Genomic DNA, 7,823 nt, shown 5'->3' on the forward strand with positions numbered 1-7,823 from the left:
TTTGGTCGAAGGTAAACTTTACACCTTAAATCCACAACAATACCAGTTTAGACTTTGAGCAACTTGGTAAAACATGTGGTTTTGCTGTGGCTTACACAAGCACATTATCCAGATACTAGTGCAAGTGGTGTATGCATGTATTTGAGACTGTATGTAAATGTTTGACAATGTATAGCGAAAATCCACAATACATTCAAATATGCAGTTCCAGTACTAGTTTTTAGTAACCATTGAAATTGTATACTTCATAAATAGGTCCTTGTCAGTTGTCGTCAAGGAATGTCGGTTGCCTTCTGTTTTCCTCGTGCTGCCTGAGTCTTCGGAGTTAGTTCATTGGAGTTCGTCATTAAATCATCTTTTATCATGTCTACCTGGGCTCGCCTGCGTTTCCCTCTGTCAAATCCTGACAGAGGGACCCTACCATAAAGGTGACAACGCAAAAAAAATGTCCCATCTAAACTACGGAGGCTGCGGCGGAGGCCTGGAGCGGTACAGGCAGTCTTTTTGGAGGAGCTTCTTCCAGCCCAAGGCTGTTGTTGGGATCGCAGCTGGCGTTCCCTCTGCCCGGAACCGGACCCCGTCGTCACCGCCACCGGAGATTCCGGCCCCTGGGTCCAGCCGTCACCGCCGCCCAGCCGCTGCCTGTCCCTGCGCCGAGGCAGCGCTCATCTCAGCCACTGCCCGTTCCTGAGTCCGTTCCAAAGTTTCCTGTGCCCACTCCAGAGTTTCCTGCCCTGGCGCCGCCCCCAGAGTTTCCTGCCATGGCACTGCCCCCGGAGTTTGCGCCTCCCGAGTCTCTGCCTCCCAGTGCTCCAGAGTCTCCGCCTTCTGCCGGCCCTCCGTCTGAGCCCTGTGCCGGCCCCTCTGAGCCTCAGTTACACAAGCCTTCAGTCTCTCAAACATTGGTCTATTTGTCACATAGTCCTTGATCGAGGCAATCAATGTAGGGGTCCTGAAATGTACTTGAGGGCCGCGATTTGAAATGAGGACTGGTGAAGGAAATTTCTCTGATGCCTGAAGCAGACATGACGTCTTCCCCAGCACGAACCTTCCGGTGCAACTTCTCCACTTGCCTCTTCACCTATGATTAATTACTCCTACAATAATTTTTGATGTACTCTTTTAAGTGCAGTTAGATCCAAATTCAGACTTAAACGATTAAGCTGTCAAGCTAAATTCAATTAGCTGATTAGGGCTGGTTATATGAAAAAGTGCAATGTGGTCTAACCACAGTGCAGTGGTCATTTTGCTAATGCAACCTGACAAGCGCTTTAGATCGACCAGTCTGCAGAGGTAGAATCCATGATGATGATGCATTTTCTAGTCAGTGCTTAGTTTGTCTTCTGGTACTCTGCTTGGCTCCATGCCTTAGGATTAAGGACAGCTGCACACACACACACACACACACACACACACACACATGAAGAACCCACATGCTGGTACTGATACTCATAAATATTTATTACATCATAAATCTGCCTTGCAGAGGAATTTCAAGTCTAATCAGGTCGAGTTTTGAACAAAATTAAGTGTCAAAATATCCTTTTTTCTTTTTTTAATTGATTACTGTGAAGGATTCTGGTGCATTTCAAAAAGAGTTCCCACTAGTTTGAAGGTGATAATTTTTGTACGGTGACTTTAGATTTGTCAAACAGGAAGGACATGACAAAGTGCAATTAGCCAGCCGTGTTTCACATCATAACGCATTCGTTTACAACAACAGCAGCCGACTGAAAGCGGACCCAGCAATGTTGACTCAGGCAGGAGTCACTCAAGTTCTGATGCCGTCATTTGTCTCTGGCGGCCTGGCTGTCCACTCATTTCCTAATGGGCCCGGGACAGCGTCCGCCAAAGCCTGCTGTAGGACTGAATGAAAGGCATCCATTAAGCAAAATGGCTATCTGCAAATTTGTGGCCACTCCACATAAATGAGCGGAAGCAGATGAACGTCACAAATTGATGGGGGTTGGGAGGAGGAACGCTATCACTCACAGCCTGTCAATATGATTGATAAACACGTCCCAGCTGTTTGGAACATTATGATTTTATGATTTACAGAAATATGGCTGGCACATTGCACTGGAGGTTAGGTTTTCATCTGTAGCATCCTGCTGTTACTGCTGAATGTGTAGCAAGGTTTAAGAAACCACACTTTAAATGTGTGTTTGTAAGTGATGGGACTTTATCACTGCATTGTGTTTCTGGCTAACATTGTCTTGACTCCACTCAACATTTTAATAATGGAGAAAAACCTTAAGGACTTTGAGTTTGGTTTGGAAACATAAGAGATATTCACATTTATGAGGAAGAAAGAAAGTACTACAAAAATATGCTGCCATTACACATGACTTGTTCTTACTCTTTTTGCAATATTAAGCAAATATGATGATTTTATTTAAGTGAAAAAAGCTTCCCACACCCACTTTGACTGATCTGAAAACCCACTTTGTTAAAAGGGTAGTATTATGTATTTTCCAGGTATACAGGTCCTTCTAAAAAAATTAGCATATTGTGATAAAGTTAATTATTTTCCATAATGTAATAATAAAAATTAAACTGTCATATATTTTAGATTCATTGCGCACCAACTGAAATATTTCAGATTTTTTATTGTTTTAATACTGATGATGTTGGCATACAGCTCATGAAAACCCAAAATTCCTATCTCAAAAAATTGGCATATCATGACAAGGTTCTCTGAACTAGCAATTAACCTCATCATCTGAATCAACAAATTAACTTTCAACACCTGCAAAAGATTCCTGAGGCTTTTAAAAACTCCCAGCCTGGTTCATTACTCAAAACCGCAATCATGGGTAAGACTGCAACCTGACTGCTGTCCAGAAGGCCATCATTGACACCCTCAAGCAAGAGGTGAGACACAGAAAGACATTTCTGAACGAATAGGCTGTTCCCAGAGGGCTGTATCAAGGCACCTCAGTGGGAAGGAAAAAGTGTGGCAGAAAACGTTGCACAATGAGAAGAGGTGATTCCAGACCTCGGGGGACCTGCAGAAGCAGTGGACTGAGTCTGGAGTAGAAACATCCAGAGCCACCGTGCACAGGTGTGTGCAGGAAATGGGCTACAGGTGCCGCATTCCCCAGGTCAAAGGTCAAGCCACTTTTGAACCAGAAACAGCGGCAGAAGCGCCTGACCTGGGCTACAGAGAAGCAGCACTGGACTGTTGCTCAGTGGTCCAAAGTACTTTTTTTGGATGAAAGCAAATTTTGCATGTCATTCGGAAATCAAGGTACCAGAGTCTGGAGGAAGACTGGAGAGAAGGAAATGCCAAAAGGCCAGAAGTCCAGTGTCAAGTACCCACAGTCAGTGATGGTCTGGGAGCCACGTCAGCTGCTGGTGTTGGTCCACTGTGTTTTATCAAGGGCAGGTCAATGCAGCAGCTATCAGGAGATTTTGGAGCACTTCATGCTTCCATCTGCTGAAAAGCTTTATGGAGATGAAGATTTCATTTTTCAGCACAACCTGGCACCTGCTCACAGTGCTAAAACCACTGGTATTACTGACCATGGTATTACTGACCATGGTGTTACTGTGCTCAATTAGCCTGCCAACTCTCCTGGCCTGAACCCCGAAGAGAATCTGTAAAATATTGTGAAGAGAAAGTTGAGAGGTGCAAGACCCAAAACTCTGGATGAGCTGAAGGCCGCTATCGAAGCATCCTGGGTCTCCCTAACACCTCAGCAGTGCCACAGGCTGATGGCCTCCATGCCGCACTGAAGCAGTCATTTCTGCAAAAGGATTCCTGACCAAGTATTGAGTGCATAACTGAACATAATTATTTGAAGGTTAACTTTTTTGATATTAAAACACATTTCTTTTATTGGTCGGATGAATTTTGCAAATTTTTTGAGATAGGAATTTTGGGTTTTCATGAGCTGTATGCCAAAATCATCAGTATTAAAACAATAAAAGACCTGAAATTAGAGGTATGCCGATCGATTGGTCACCGATCATAATCGGGCTGATTTTCGTGAAATCGATTTTCGGTGATCGGCGATCATTGGCTCTTGTTGCCGATACCGATCACCTGCATTTCATTTTGCAGCCTGCCTGTGCAGCTGGTCTCCTCTTTCCTTCACACTGTGCAAACGCGCAGTAACAAATCCTAAGTGATGTTGAACTATAACGCACTGAGTGAATGGGGAAGTTTGCGTGTTGCGGCGGAAAATTGAAGCACATGGGGTGAAGCACGTCAAAATGCATCAACACAACGAAGCTAATACGACATAAAAACAATGTCATACTTGACGGAGTTTGGCTACATCGAGGCTCACTGCAGTAAAAAAGACATATGGAGGATCAGATAGCAGGTAAAGCAGCACACAGCTACAAACACTCACCCAGATTATTAGCATGACGGTCAGAAAGCTAAACAAATAACCCGCAAAATTATTTAAGTCTTCGAGCTGCGATGTAAGATGCTGGTTCTGCTCTCGCTGTTGAACCGCTGCTACGCGCTACAGGTAGTAATATTTCACAGACGGAGCGCCGCTTCTGCTCCACCTGGTAGTGACTCTCACACCGAACCTCTACTTAAAGCTGCAGCATCTAACTTAAAAAAAATACATTTTACATACGTATTAAAACTTTCGCTGTCCTAACATGAGACAGATAATCTCTGCTATCAGGAAGTTTTCATTCAGTAACTCAGGATTGTTTATTGTAATGGAACCTGTATTTGCCTTTGAATGCCAAATTTTATACTTGAATTCTTTGGCAATGTTGAGAGGTTTTACTTTGGCTCTTTGCATCATTTAGCCTCTTCAGAGCCTTCATATGTTATCAGTCTGTTAAAGATAGTATTATTGATAGCACTACAATTTGCACAATGCCTGTTTTGTTTAGTTTTCTTCTTGGAAAAAGTTATTAAAAACAAGTTTTTGTCTAAATTAAGGTGAATTCAAGGTTCCTTTTTCCACATAATGTAACCGGTAGTGTTTATGATTTTAAAAAAATAATAATAATAATTATGTGATCGGTATCGGTGATCGGCCCTCATGGGTGATCGGTATCGGCAGGAAAAAACCAGATCGGCACATCTCTACCGAGATGTGCCGATCTGGTACCGATGTGCCAATCTGGTACCGATGTTGTCGGGGTGAGCTGTGCCGCTCGCCCCGACAACATCCGTTCCTCTTTTCCCCGCAATCTGTTGGTTCCGCCTTGTACTAAGTTGGTATACACTTAGTGAGTACTCAGACGTATGCATTAATGAGGCCCTCGTCATCTACACAAACCATCAGTCGAACCCAGAAAACCATTAACCAGCCACGCTTAGCAAGGGTCGACCAGCCTGCAGGCCCCGGCCGTTGTTGCCCTCACACGCAAGGGCAACGCGTTCTTCACGCACGTGACAGACCTTCTTCGTCACTTCATCTAGCAACCATCATTAACTCTGGTTTTAAAGCAGGTCGCTCCGACATCCAATCAATGTTATTTCTCAAATCCCCCACCTTCGCATGCCGCACCTTAACAAAATTTTGTGCAGCTCGGAACCTTCCGACAGAGTTCCAACCTTCACACGGTTCGATCATCTCTAACTTCAGCTCCCTGTCTCTTCAACGGCATCTTTCTATATCCCCTATAATTTTAGGATCCATGGTCTTCTTTTGGGGGAATCAATGTCTAGTTTAGGACTTTATTTTAGTCTTTCTCTAGCACTTCGATTTACCTCGTTGTCAGAAATGTGCTACATAAATATAAAATCTCCTCTCTTCAATGAACGATGGGCAAAAAATCAGCAATTAAATTTATCGCCTAAAACAGCTCAGCTGTCCATTTAAACCATCCTACTAAATTAGTTCCAGAATGCTCAGAGAGTCACCGCAGGTCCTTTTACCTGTAATTTTACACCATGCTCTAAATTCAGCAAGCTTGGCTCTGAATGCCATCGCCCTTCTCTCCCGAAGTCTCAGCGTTCCCTGTCGGCAGGTAAATGTTCACGACAAATGACTGGTGGTTAGCATTTCAACCTCTATTTCATATTCAGGAGGCCGGTCCACACCTCGCAGACCTATCCTGGCTCTGGCTATGGCTCTGATGTCATCCGCTCAAGACCTCTGACCTACCGGCTTTACGCGCAAGCCTGCCGCTGCCTAACGAGGCTAACGCGCCTGCAGACAGCAGCACATCTTCACGCCGGACTGCCCGGCCATCACAGACCTCTCCAACTGCATCACCCACTAACTGTCAACCGTGCAAGCACAATCATCCAGCCAACGGGCTCGCGCCGTCGGGTCGGCTCAAGACTCTAGCCGCGCTCCTGCAACCGCCCAGGCCTTGGCCCAGCAGCCTCTTTTGGGGGAGAAAACTACACTGAGCTCCGGCCCAAACGTCTTCAGCCGGGCCCGAGGGCCGAAAAAAAACGCAGTCTAATAAATCTTTCTAACTGATGCCTTTTTTTCTGTGCGAGTTCCTCCAGATTGAAATGGAAGCTTAAAAGTGTAAATTCAAGCTGGGAAGGCTCCAATCAACTCGTTAGCCTCTTCTATTACCACGCCCACGCTTCAATCAACAAGCACCGGCGCGCAGCCACTCCAGCCGATCACCTCGCAAGAGTTCCTTCAAAAGCACCAACAAAGCCGGGCTCTTCAGCTTTTCAGTCGCACTTCAACCCACCTCCTCCCCATCTCCTCCTTTATCCAGACGAGCACCTTTGTGTTCCCTCCTTCCTAGGCTTTTCTCCACCACCAGTGTCTGGGCCCGGGGGAGAGACTACCCTGAGCTCCGGTCCGAGCCGATCATCAAATCGCTTGATGATGCTCAGCACGAATGTCTTCAGCCGGGCCTGAGCACCAAAAAAGAACGCAGTCTAATAAATCTGGCTAATTTTACCTGATTCATTCATTTTAACATACTGAATGGTACAAGTACAGCTTAGTCAACATACTTCTGACTCTCCACAGGTTATAGACTACATTGCAGCTTTCTTTAGCATTTATGCTAATTTTTAGCATCAGAACGTTGGATTAAAAACCGACGGGCACACTTTGGCAGGCCCCGGTTAAATTTCTTCAGGAATTTTCTAGTTTTCTATTAGCAGCTTCACATATCTTTTGTATAAACATTACATTATGAAGACATATTAAAACATACCTTTATCTTGGCTTTTTTCCTACTCTTTCTCTTTTCTTTCTCCTTGAAGGATAAGTCCTTTTTTGAGACATTGTTTTGCCAACTTATCTTCTACCGGAGCTTTGGACCTTTGGATGCACTCTGCACGCTGCACAGCAGCTCAAATTACCGGCGAAGCGTGCATGCAGGGGACCCCAAGAGCAATTTTTATTAATTTTTTTGTACATAAAATAACGATTTCTACATACATCATCTCATCTAATATATATGTGACTTTGGGTACAGCTTTAGCTATGGGTATAGAGCCTTAGATCCTGTTTTTACCAGATCACACAGATAAATTTGTAATAATTGACAGAGGCATTGCTGCAGATTACAAACAGTTTATTGAATTCGCAAATGTTTCATGAGCAAAAAAATAGTCAGGATTTATTTTATTATACAAAGTGATCCAATTAGATAAAATTAGACTGCTTGGGGGAGGAATAATAATAAAGAAAACACAAATACAACTAAATGCACCTAAGTGTTCCCCAACAAAAACACACACAAAAATCCCTGGTGAATACAGCAAATAAAAGAACCTCCCCTTCCACTAGTCTCCTCAATCTAAATTAAACAGCTTGGGACCGAGGGACAGCAACGGTCCCTGTTTAAAACAAGCCAGAGGGCTGGATAACAGAAACTCCCTTTCCCTAAACAAACAAAAAATAAGAAAATTCTTTTAA

This window comes from Poecilia reticulata, chromosome 7 (genome assembly GCF_904066995.2).
Source record: "Poecilia reticulata chromosome 7, P_reticulata-male-v2, whole genome shotgun sequence".
NCBI classification, from domain to species: Eukaryota; Metazoa; Chordata; class Actinopteri; order Cyprinodontiformes; family Poeciliidae; genus Poecilia; species Poecilia reticulata.